Genomic DNA, 13,226 nt, shown 5'->3' with positions numbered 1-13,226 from the left:
CCCACCAACACCTGTCTTAATGAGGATGTACGGCACCCTATTTACCTGCCCTCATTCCCTCCGAAGCTTGCATTCTCAGTGTATGATGTCTGTTTTCAGAACCTCCAAAATGCCGGTGTCCTCGGCTCAGGGAAGACCTTCAGCCACACGTCAGGAAGCTGAGTGCTGCTTACAGATCGGCAGGCTCCTGCGGTCCCTTCTGCCCTTGCCAATCGATGCACCGGTACCAATTTCCACCACCAGGCCCCAGCAATTAGACCCTGTTCAACTGCTATCTTAGATGAATACAGCAAAGTCTTTCAAAAGCCCAAATTAATCACAGAGAAAAGGGGCGTCATGCAATCCAGGATGATATTAATGTCAGGAAGAGGCAGTAAATTTTATTTTTATTAATCCACGTAGATGGATGTTCTCATTATACCTATCACACTGGCAAATGATAAAAAGCAAGGGTAAAAACACTGGTTTTCCATACGGGAGATCTTATCAACTGTATTGAGGATGTGATCATTATACTTAGGCGTTATATAGAGCTGTTTTCTTAACAGCCAAAAGCACTTTCATTTAATATTAATAATAATAAAAAACAATGTTTGGCTGAAAGTAGCTGGGACCACGTATACATGTCATACATTCACAAGCAGCAGCACCTCCAACCACACCGTTCTCTAAGTGATGGACATCTCCCAGCCCAGAGGCTCAGCCTCCCAGCACAAACTCGAGTTACCATAGTCCCAGCCCCTCTCATCTTCCCGCATGGCCTGAAATGCTGCTGTAAGCTGGGGGAGAGTAGAAATCTGGTTCTAACTAGCTCGGGCCTGGATGACAAGAAAGTCAGAGAAGATGGCATGTTCTTTCATCCAGTTGTGGATCATCAGCCCCTCCTCTGGTGCCAACTATAATTCTGAGTGTGATATTAGAAATAGCCATAGGACACACAACATCAGCACCAAAGTAAGTCTAGGAAAAATTTGTGGACTGGTAGGAAAGGGCCATCCCTGTGAATACGTAGAAGCCTCTGCAAACTCTGTTCTTGTGGCCGCTTGACAGCATGTTCATTCGACTACCAGCCAGGATGCTTTTCTTATCGTGATTAAAAAAAAAAAAAAAGGTAAATTTCTCCTCTGCAACCTCTTGTTCAGACAGAGAGAAGAATTTCAAAATGTGTGGGAATGTTTCCTCCATGATCCCCTGGAAGATCCAGCACTTGGCTCATCCCAGACAACACGTCCTATAAATAAAAGTGAAAACCCCACACCGGTAATTCAGAGCCGGACCGGCTTCCTTGACTTCCAGGCAGACAAGCCTCTCAATTGGAATGCCTCCGAGTACAAGCCAGGGAAAGAGTGGGAGATGAGAGCTCTGAAGGCTAAGTCGTAGAACCTGGTGGATTTATTTCTTGGCAGGGTGGCAATTCAGAAACACAGAGCAATGCTGGTCTCAGACACTGCCTGGCATCGAGGAAGAAGATGCTTGCAACACTGATCAAAACCAGGGTCCTGGAACAGCCAGTCTTTTTGCCTCAGGAGTGGAAACATTTTTGAAGACCCAGCAACACCCCTGAGAAGTGGCCCTGGAGGTGTGCAGAATTGATGAATGATTTGCTCTATTGTTCACAGGAAGCCACATTTAAAGCTTATTGCAGCCAGGGCTAAACCCATCCAAATGTGTTAGTCTGCACAAGGACCTCTAGTCCACGGAGACGCTAAACCCTCTAGTCAATTGCCTGGATCACTTGGTGGAAACAGTATTTGGGAATCAGTTGTTTTATTTGACACGAAGCAGGGTGACCCACGCATGACAGGAGATCAGTAACGCCTTTAGTGAGAGGCGGCATGAAACAATGAACCAACGCAAGGACGCCCCAGATTTCCTGGGGGTGAAGGGCTGGTGCTCCAAGCAAAATGTGTGTGTACATAGTCAAAACTGCCTCAGAGAAACCGTTGCATGGACCAGGGAGAACCAGGACAGATGTCACCCCGCAGGGATTCATGGCCTTGTTCACAGGCCCTGCTGGGAGGGTTGCATCATCTCTCGAAGGACTGGCTTTGCAACCTTGGCAGGATGGTCCCACATCCCCCGCTGCACCCACGTGGATGAAGCAGTGGGCTGGCTGGCGCTTGGGTGACCAGCTGCACAGAGCCATCAGCTTCAATGCCAGAATCCACTCTGCTCAGCCGGGGGAATAAACACACTTCCCACCTCAAGCTGGGGCCTGTGGTCCCACACATTTCCATCAGTATTTTCCCCTCCCGCCACCTACCCCTCTTATTTTTATGCTGAGCGTGATGATTAAATTCTGGAATTTTAAGCAAGTAGGTGAGGCTGTTGAGAGACAGAGCTGGCTGTCTGAAACCCCAACAGCTGTAAGCCTCCATCGCCCCAGGAATCGATTGGATTCCAGGCCTGGGACACGGGGCACCTGTCCACACTGCATGCAGAATCCACAGGCCAAGGGCTCCTCTCCCGGCTCCTGGAGGTGGGGGCATGTGGCTGGTGCCAGGAAGCCCCAGGCACTTCAAAGGATTGATAGAAAATGATGCTTGCTCTCAAAAGGTAAGCGTGTCTCACCCAATGAATAATGGAATGATCTTCAATAATCCATCAGTTTATATAAAAATTCTAAAATGATGTAAAATGTGAAGACGTGGGAAATGGTCACTCCATGCTTCAGGAAAATCAAAGCAGACAGGAGGGAGCCTCCCTCCCCAAACCCCAGTGTCTCAGCCACACGGGCACCAGCTCCTGCGCCCACAACACCCAAACCTCGTCCCCCCACCCCGCCTCCCTCCCCAGCCCCCAGCCCCAGTCCTCTCTTAAGCCAACCAGGATTCCCACCCACTCCCCAACTCCTCTGCTGTATTAACTTTCTGGGCGGCCGAACAAAGCACCACCGCACACTGGGTCCCTTAAAACAAGAGAACTTCGGCTCAGAAGGCCAGGAATCCAGAGTCACGGGGTCAGCAGGCTTGTTCCTTCTGGCGGCTCTGAGGGAGAACGAGGTCCAGCCCCTCTCCTCTGGGCTGGGGGCGGCCAGCAGCCCCTGACGACCTGCATCGCCCAGTCTCGGCCTCCACTGTCAAGGGCCTTCTTCCCTGGACGTCTTCTCCTTTTCTGTCTCGTGTAAGACACACGGCACTGGGTTTAGGGCCCACGCTAAATCCAGGGTGCGCTCATCTCAAGATCTTTTCCTTAATTCCATCTGAAAAGTCCCTTTTGCAAATGAGGTCATGTTCACAGGCAGCAGGGACCGTATTTTGGAGGGGTCACCATTCCACCTATGACATTCACCAGAAAGGGGCCGTCAAGTTCCTGAATCTGACGTCGGTTCTCCATCTGGTCTCATCTGACCCGTGGGCAGCACCCTTTTCTCAGTACCCCATCCTTCGGCCTCCAGGGACCACCCCACCGCAGTGGTTCTCCTCTTGCCCCCTCCGCCCCTCACGCAGCCTTCCTCATCTGGGGGAAGATCACCGCTCCAGTGTCCCCCTTGTTCAGGTCAAAAATCCTGGCAGCAGCGTTGATTCCTCTCCTGCGCCCACATCCAATCCAACAGGAAGTTCCATGGGCTCCGTCTTCAGGAAAGACCCAGAATCCACTCACATCTCACCACCTCCACCCGAATCACCCCCGTCTCAGGCCTCTTAAGTGGTCTCCCTCCTTCTGCCCCCCGCCACCCCAAAATCCATTCTCAACGGCAGCCAGAGTGACTCTGTGAGATCACACCAGCTCTCTGCTCAGAATCCTCCGGGGCTGCCCATTTCCCTGGGAGAAAAGCCAGGTCCTGCGATGCTGACCCATCCCTCCACAGGGGTCAGTGATCCCTCCGCAGGCTGGCCTCTGGTCTCTTTTCTGTTTCCCTCTCACCTGCCTCCCTCTCCTGCCCCTGCCCTCCGCTGCTACAACACAGGGGCTCCTCCTGGTTCCCGAATCCCCCCAGGGCACTCCCGCCTCGGGGTCATGCCCTGGCTGTTTCTGCTTCCTGGGAGGTCTGCCCCTAGAGACCTAAGTGACAACTTCTCTCAGCTCCTCCCGGTCTCTACTCCATCGTCACCTTCTCAGTGAGCATCCCCTGACCATTCTGTGACAATTACAAACTGCCCCGCTCAGCCCCCCCGAGCTGCGCTGTCTCCTCTCCACTCAAACACGGGCTCCCAGGGACGGGGTCTTTGTGCATCGATCCACAGTGAATCCTAATGCCGGGAATGGAGGAGGTGCCCAGCAAGTGTTTGTCACATAAACAAGGGAGGGGAGATGCCATTAAAAACAGGATGCTTTAACTGTAAACTGTACCATATGCCAAAAAGAGATATAATCTTTATATATCGTTTAAAGAACACTACACACCCAGATGCTCACTGTGCCTACCCACATGCATGCTCAGTCGCTCAGTCAAGTCCAACCTCATAGCCTGTAGCCCGCCAGGCTCCTCTGTCCATGGGATTTTCCAGGCTTGAATACTGGAGCAGATTGCCATTTCCTTCTCCAGAGGATCTTCCCGACCTAGGGATCGAACCCATGTCTCTTGCGTCTCCTGCATTGGCAGGCGATTTCTTTACCACTGGACCACCTGGGGAGCCTAAGAACCCGCCACCCAGCTTAAAATACAGATGTGGCCTGTTTATGTGAGTCCCTGTCTCTCCTCCCTGTCAGCCCCCTCACTCCCCCTATTAATCACTACCCTAATCTTTTCCTTTAAGTTTTCCTCATACGTATGTATCTCTAAGTACATATAACATGTATATTATACCTATAATAACATATACAATAAATTGTAGACTTTTATGTTTAAAAGACATGTTTATATACGCAGAAGGGCTGACAGGTGTAGTCTCCAAATTATGGGTGACTTTGAATTTCCTTCTTGTCCTTTTCTGTATTTTCCAAGCTTAGAGAATGAACATATATTACTTCTGCCTTCAGAGAACAATGAAATACATGCCTGCAGATACCTTGGTGGTCTCAGTGTGAAACAGGAAGCTTGTTTGCGAGGCAAATAAATAGCTTTTCTGTGCTTATGTCCCTCTATGACTCAAAAAAAAAACAAAAAAACAAAACAAAACTGGTTTGGATTTGTTGAATATGGCAGAGAAGCAAATATTGCTTAAATGAATCTCAAAAGCGACGTGCTCAGAGTAGCCGACTAGGTGACCTGTGATGAAGCAGGGCCCTTAAAAATCCTGTTCCAGAGATGAGCTCCCGGCCCGCACTGCAGGCACTGCTCTGGGCTCAGCTCCAGGGAGCATCTGGAAGCTGCTGTTCTTCCTACGATGTGTTAGCTGATGTCCTGGGTGGTCTCCAGCTTGATTACAGTGACTGGCCTCTTCTATTATTAAGGATACAAGCAGCCCTGTATTTTCACTTCTTTGCTGTTGCCAGGGCCACTCGCTGGCTCCGGGTGAAGGGTTGTGTGGGGCGATGGGCTGGAAGGCTACACTGGGCTCCCGACGCCATCCCACCTCTCCCCTGAGGTGACTTGGCCACACCGCCTCGGAGCCCCAGCTTCCGTCTCTTCAGCGTGTCTATGGGGGTTGAGAAGAACGTGTGCCCCGTACATGCTTATGTTTCTTACACTTTTCCTTTGCTTTTTTCTTCTTCCCCAGGGAGACGATGGGCTCGAGGTCACTGGGCCAAACTGCCTTGACCCTTATCCTGGAACCAGTGACCCTTGGCAGGCTCCCCGAGCTCTCAGTGCCTCCACTTTCCCATCTGTGAAATGGACATTAAAAATAAAACAAAACGCGGAAGACCGTGGGGAGAGCTCCCCAGAGCAGCAGCAGCACAGCAAGCTCTCGGTAAACGTTGCCCTTTCCCCTCCTCTATTTTTGGAAGGCATACATTCTTTTCCTAGTATTTTAGCTCTTACATTTTTAACATGGATTCTTACCCTATTAAGCCTGCAGTTCACTGGCATCTCCAGGACCCTAAAAGGTTACCCTGGGTCATCAAGTTGCAGGATGCTTAACACACCTTACACCCTCATGTGCCTCCCCTAATTTTCACGAAGTTAGTTTAGTTTCATGTTGCTTTTAGAAGTCTTTAATGTTGGTTTGTTATGACATTAGATGCTTACTTGGTAGTGAAGAGACTTTGGGGTTTTCTTGGGGGAGGGGGAAGGCGTCCCCTGCACTGGCAGCTGCTCTGCTGGCCTCAAGATCCCCCGGTCTCACTGCTCTTCACCACCCAACTCAACACATGTGCCCACCCGCACATGTGCACACAGAGATGACTGCAAACACCCAGGCATGCAGACACGCATCTGCCATCACACGCTTGCACACACAGACGCATGAACATGCACATGGACACACAGGTGTGTGTCTGCATGCGCTCACGTGCACGCAGACATGCACACACACCGCTGAGGCCCGGGGCCCCTGAAGCACCGCCTCTCCCGATCTACCCCACCAAGCCCTCTGCTCCATCAGCACCTGCCCGCCCCAGGGCCACCGTCCTCAGGGTCCCCGTCCTCAGGGCCCCCGTCCTCGGCCTCCTGCCGTCTCCTGGGATGAATCCATGGGCCAGAGTCTTATGGGAGACGGCCCTGAATCACCGCGTCAGAATCACCTCGGGAGGCCGGATTGGAAGAGAAGTAGCCATGAAACGCAGTGAGTCCTGGGTCGGATCCTGGAACAGAAAGACAGTAGTAAATGGGGGGCTGCGAACAGAGCCTGCAGTTCAGCAGTTGGTCCTGCAGCCATGTTAACTGTCGGGTCTCCTCACTGTGTCACGGTTAGGGAAGATGGCACTGTGGGGGGACCTCAGTGAGGGGTGTACGGGGACTCTCCCATTTCTGCAGCTTTTCCTGAAGTTTCTAATTAAAAAAAAATCTTGAGAGTTTAAAAAATACATATTCTTCGGCCCGCTGCAGACCTGTGGACTCAGGAGCCCTAGGGGTGAGCTGTGGGTAGATAAATATATATTAGACCATATCTCCCAACAGTCATATTCTGAAGTGTTAGGACTTCAACAGATACATCTGGGGAGAGGGGGTACAATAAAGCGCATGGTGGTCAGATCTTTCCAGTCACTCTGGCAGATCCCCCAGGCACATGGGTCCCGCTCTGGGCACAGTTCCGGGGGGAGGGGAGGGCAGCACCCCCAGAACCACACAGGCAGCGCAGAGGGGCGGCCACACCACACCCACCTCCACTCCCCAGCGCCCCCCCGACCCTGGAAATGGTTAATGCGGGCAAGTAGATCCATCCGTAGGCCAGCCTCGCCCTGGGAGCCTAGGAAGGGCCATGGTGGGGGCCAGGAGAAAAGCAGAAGACGGGAGGGGGTGGAGGGAAGGAGGCCACAGGCCGGGGAGCTGGGCAGGGGGCCTCTCTCTCCAGGAAGCTGCGTGTTGAGCAAGCATCCAGGGCACACGTCTGTTCACGAGGGCTGCGAAGCACTGGTGCTCGCCCATGAGGCCAGCCAGCACTGAGTATTCGAGGCCGGCCCCGGCCAGGAGAACGTTATACGACAATGGAAATGCTCTGTATCTGAGCTGCCCGATACTGCAGCTGCTGAGGACTTGAATATGGTTAATTTGACTGCATTTTGACGTTGATTTTAATATAAAGAGCCGCCTGTGGCCAGTGGCTGGTGACTGACATCGTAGCAGTAGCCCCCTGGCTCTTCCATCCCATCTCGTGCTGTGTACAAACTACAACCTAGCATTTAAAAAAAAAAAAAAAATTCTTTTAAAGGTTTGGCTGCTCTGGGTCTTCATCGCGGCACATGGACTCTCTCGTTGCAGTGATCGGGGGCCACTCTTTGTGGCTGCGTACGGGCTTCTCACTGTGGTGGCTTCTCTTGCCGTGGCTCGCAGGCTCTAGGGAGCGTGGACGTAAGGAGTTGTGGTGCACAGGCTTAGTTGTCCCTTGGCACGTGAGATTTTTTTCAGATCAGAGATTGAACCAGTGTCTCCTGCATTGCAAGGCGGATTCTTAACCATCAGATCTCCAGGGAAGCCCACAGCCTAGCATTTTAACCTCAGCCTTCAACACCCAGACACAGAGCAATGACCTGGACCCCGTGGGCCACAGGACCTCTGGATGGGGGCAGAGAGTTGTGGGCACTCACTGAAATCCACCTCCCTCCCCAACTATCAGGATGGATGGAGACAAGGAGCCTTCCCCAAGAAGCCATCCGTAGTACAACAGGCCATCAGCTTTGCTGACTGAGACTCCAGGATCCAGAGACCCAGGAACACGAGCCTCCCCTTCTAGGGCTACAGCGCTGGGTTCCTGCTACTCTGAAACCAAACTAGAATTTACAACCAAGTGCAGCGGCTGCAGAGAGGGCAGCCCAGGGCTGCATCAGTAATGGGTGGGCTGCACTGTGCACTCTGAGAGGCCTCTCCCCACTCCAGGGTCCTGGAACCCTGAGGGAGGGGCCCCTCCTTCTCAGCCAGGGCCCAGTTGGGCCAGGGCAGAGCTGAGAGGGCTCATCGGGGGAGGCTTAGTCCCAGCCCTGGCACAGGCCTCTGTTTTCCAGGGGTGGCCAGCAGAAGGGCCTCCCCTACCTTCCCCATCGGCTGCATCAGGCATGTGGGATTCAAGAGCTCTGTGACTGGCCCCGATGATGGCTTCCTGCCCCCTGGAAGGTGCAGGCCAGTCAGAGCCATCCAAATCCCTGATGGGGGTGGCAGAGAGTCCAGGAATGCGGGATTGGGGGTTGGGGGAGGCCCAGGCCGGGAGCCAGGAGGGAGAGACTGTCCCCAGGCTGGAGTCCTTGGTGGGAGCTGGGACTCACCACTCCGCCACTCACCTTACTAGGAGGGGTGGTGGGAGGAGGCTTGTACCATCTTCGGTTAGAGAGCCTGTGGTCCAGAGAGGACAGTCTGAGAAGCACCAGGACATTTCAGCCGCATCTCAGAACAGACGCGAGATGAGAGGACCCCAGACCCAGGAAGCACCCACCTGGGGATAGCAGTGAGGCAGGGCAGGCGTTTTGCCCCCTCAAAATTCCCACATGGAAGCCCTAGCCCCCAGTGTGACTGTGTTTGGAGACAGGGCCTTTAGGGAGGTGATTAGGGTGAAGTGAAGTCACAGGGTGAGTCGCTGCCCCGATAGGAATGGCATCGTTATGTTACAGAGTCCAAGCACATACTGCTCGCCCACTCGACAGGCCAGTAGATGGAGAGATGAGTTGTTGAGGCAAGGAGAACGACTTTATTCAGAAGACCAGCAGACTGAGAAGATGATGGACTAGCGTCCCAAAGAACCATCTCATTCCAGTTAGGACTCAGGCTTCTTCTATACTAAAAGGAGAAGGGGTGTGACTGGTTGTTGCAAAGTTCTTGGTGTCGGAATTTTTGTTCTTACAGCTGTCCATGTAGGTCAGGTCACAATGTCTTATAAACCTCCAACAAGACAAATGCTATTTTCTGTTCTGCAACTGTAACAAAAATTTATTTGGCTGCCTCGGGTCTTAGTTGCGGCACGTGGGATCCTTCAGTTGGAGCATGCGGGCTTAGCTGCATTGTGGCATGTGGGATCTTAGTTCCCTGAACCCACATCCGCTGCATCCGAGGGCAGATTCTCAACCGCTGGACCACAGGGAATTCCCATCTGTTCTTCATCTTCTTATCTCTGTATGAATGGGAAAGTGTTCTAGCTTTAAAGGTCAGTCTTGAGAGTGGACTATCCTATATATTTCAGGCCATAGGCAGCATTCTCAGCTTGTAGCAAAAGGTTAAAGTGAAAGAAACAAATCCAATATGGAATCTGATTTGTTCTTCCCTGTTACACACTTATAGGGCTTTCCCAGTGACTCAGCAGGTAAAGAATCTGCCTGCAGTGCAGGAGATACGAGTTCTATCCCTGGGCCAGGAAGATCCCCTGGAGGAGGGCATGGCAACCCACTCCAGTATTCTTGCCTGGAGAATCCCCATGGACAGAGGAGCCTGGCAGGCTACAGTCCATGGGGTCACACAGAATCGGACATGACTGAGGTGACTTAGCACGCATGCACGTTACGATTATAAATAGTCTCTCTTTCTCTCAGCACAGAGAACAGGCCGTGTGTGGACACAGCGAGAAGGCTGCTGTCTGCAAGCCAGAAAGAGAGGCCTCAACAGGAACCCACCCTGCAGACAACATGATCTCAGACTCCCAGACTTCAGGACGGTGAGTAAATACATTTCTGTCGCTCCCACCTAGTCTGTGGTGTTTGTTGTCAAGTCAGTTCCTTTTGTGGGCGATAGACGTTGACCTGCTGGAGAATTCTGAGAGGGCAGGGAGGCTCGGGTGTGTAACTTCCCACTCCTGCAGTTGCCAGATGAGGATGACTCTCGGGAGGCAACAATGCCCTAGCTGTGGACAGCTTCGGAGAAAGCCGTCAGCCAGGGGGATGCAGATGTTGGCGGCTGGCTCTCAGGCCGGAGTCCATCGACAAGTACGTCCCGTGGGGGGGTTCTGGGCAGACTCTAGGAAAACTTGCCACTGGCGGCCTCGTGGACTTGGGAGTCAGGAGAGAATCGTGCTATACCAACGGTCCAGCCGAGAGAGTCTGCGAGGGGGCTGAGCAGGGTTACTGGGTGGTGACGTGCAGCATCTGCCAATTCCTATGATGGATGTGCTTCCACTAAGGACTATTAGAAGCTGCCAAAAGGCTGGAGCAAACCATCGTCTGAGTTTTCTTAGATTTTGTAGGTGTCTGTTTGACATCTATTAATCATGGGGCCAGATTAACAGATTGTTTACAACTTGGTCTAGCTTTTGTGTGCACACAAAAATCATATGACAAATTTTCTAACAATCCCAAGTCCAGAACCCCAACATTTATCTAACTCTTACCCACCGAGCCAACACTTTCTCTGCCTTAAATCACCAGACCACCCGGTAGCTCAGACCCTAGAATGCCACCCTTATTCCAACCAGCCGGTCCTGGGCTGTTCCCTTGCCCTGCCTCTCCCCCCAACCCCCCTCCCCGCCCCCAGGATTGCAGATAAAGGACTCGGCCTGTGCTGTCCCCTCCTTCCTGACTCTGGTGCTTCCCCTCCCAGCCCTGTGTGGCCGTGTGCCTGTTTCCAGGGGAACTGTGAGCAACAGTAAAGTTCCTTCAATGGCATTATCCTCTCCCCGTGGTCACTCAGTCACCTTTATAATTTAAGAGCCGGACACAAGTCACAGACCCCAGGGGAAGGCGAGGTCCCAGAAGCCAAGAAAGAAAATGTTCAGAAAAGAGGTCACGGCCGCGCGTGCTGGATGCTGCCAGGAGCCCAGCGAGGGTGGCGCTGTTCGTTCTGGACACCCAGCACTCAGAGGTGACTCCGTCGTGCGCAATCTCACGGGGGCAGCCGACGGCGGCTGTGCAGATGGACAGATATGGCAAGGGCAGCAAGCTGATTGACAGTCTGTGCTCTGACCCGGAGCCCAGAGACGGGGCAGAGCTGGGAGGAGAGGGGAGGTCAGGGCAGATTTGTGTAAACTGGGAGCTGCTCACGCGCCTTTGCAGGCTGGCAGGAAGGGCTTGCGGGGGCGGGGTGGGGGCGCGGTGAGCTGGCAGGTGCCCCTTCCTCGTCTTCCCGCACCGGCCGAGCCTATGATCCCCTGAAGACCATGAATAAATGATTAAAGACCCACATCGATCCACAGAGCTGAGGCCCATTTTATTTCTGACTCGTGGCTTTTCCAGTGGTTGCCCTGAATGGATATTAAGACGGCAACCCCTGGACCCTAGTAAAAAAAAATAGCAGCCTCCTTGCGCTCTTGAAACTCTTGAAACCCATCTCCCAAAGTCCTTTTCCAGCTGGTGGCTCTCCTCACCCTGACCGTGGCCCATGGGCAGAGAAGGGTGGGGAGGCAGCCTGTGCCCACCGCTGCCCTAATTCTGGGGGGGCAGGGCAGGAGCTGGTGGGGAGAGGGCAGAGGGACAGTCTGCAACAGCCAGAGATCCTTTGTCTCCAGGAAATTCAGATGCTTTTGACAAGAGGCTTGTTTCTTTTTTTTTCTCCTGGAGTACGTCTTCAAGAAGGCCTCTTTTCAAAAGACCAAGGCACGTCTGAGGCATTCTCTTTCCCTCAGCACTCCAAGGCCGTAAATTTCCCTCTCTCTGCTCCTCTCCTGCTCTGTGAATTACAGCAGCTTCTCAGCCATTTATTATTCATCATTATTACAGTGACACATCCGGCCATCTAATTCATTGTCTCCCAACGCTGACTTCATCTCCTTCCTTAAACGCCCACCCGGCTGGAATTTCTTCTGACAAACTCACGGCCCCACTCCGGCTGTTATCTTCCCCTAAATAGGCATGATCATTTCAGAACTTTATCAGCGATCTCGTAAAAGAGCCCTTCAGAAATTATCAGAGCCTCGATGGATCACCGATCACTTAGCACTTAGGGAGGACAAATGAGGACTTGGTGTAACTGCCTGTTCGCACCGTACTGCTGAGGAAATTCAAGGCGCTGCCTCCGCAGTCCCGCGGGGAGCAGGGCAGGCAGGGAACACGTGCCCAGCCTTCTGAGTGACCCCACTCACTGTCGCACCCGCGGGCTGTCTGGGAGGGTGGAGGATGAAGCCTGCATCCTGGGTCCCACGGGCAGGCTGGGGAGGGCTGTGTGTTCTCCGACCCTCTCATCATTGGCTCCCACCCACGTGATGCCTCCTACTCAACACGCAGAGGGACGCCTCCTGTGGACCCCAAACTTCACCCCCTTTAAAGCCTGCCTGCCCTACTTCTGTTCCTTTTAGGCACCTGCTCTGCTCACTGATCTAAACAACACTGTCCTGTCGAACATTCTGCAGGGACGGAGGGTGACATTCTCTCTCTACACCATCCAATATGGCAGCCTCTGGCCACGTGAGGCTCCTGAGCACTGGCCATGTGGCTTGTGCAATCAATAACTGCATTTATTTTTAATCTTATTTAATTTTAAGTTAACGTTAAAGAGCCACAAGCGGGCAGGAATAACCAGTTGGAGAGGCAGACCTGGGAGGAGGGGGTGGGGGGGTTGGGCTTATCTACCCATCCAGCATATCCCTTCCCGGAAAACAGTCCTATTAACACTCGCCAAGCTCCTGCCCACGTGTGGGTGCTGTGCCGGGCATGGTCTATGTGCTGTCTCACTTCACTGTCATGACGACCAGGCGAGCTAAGGACCATTACTGTCCATCCCATTTTACAGACTGTAAGACTGCCACACAGGGAAGGTAAATCGAGTGGCTAAGAAGGGATTCGGAGGTTGGCAGTTCAGGGGAGAGTCTCGGGGGCCGTGGGCAGGCTTTCCCCAC

Source organism: Bos grunniens, chromosome 25 (genome assembly GCF_055505025.1).
Source record: "Bos grunniens cultivar Pamir isolate PY7600 chromosome 25, Bosgru_T2T1.0, whole genome shotgun sequence".
NCBI lineage: Eukaryota > Metazoa > Chordata > Mammalia > Artiodactyla > Bovidae > Bos > Bos grunniens.
Note: the sequence above shows the minus strand (reverse complement) of the source record.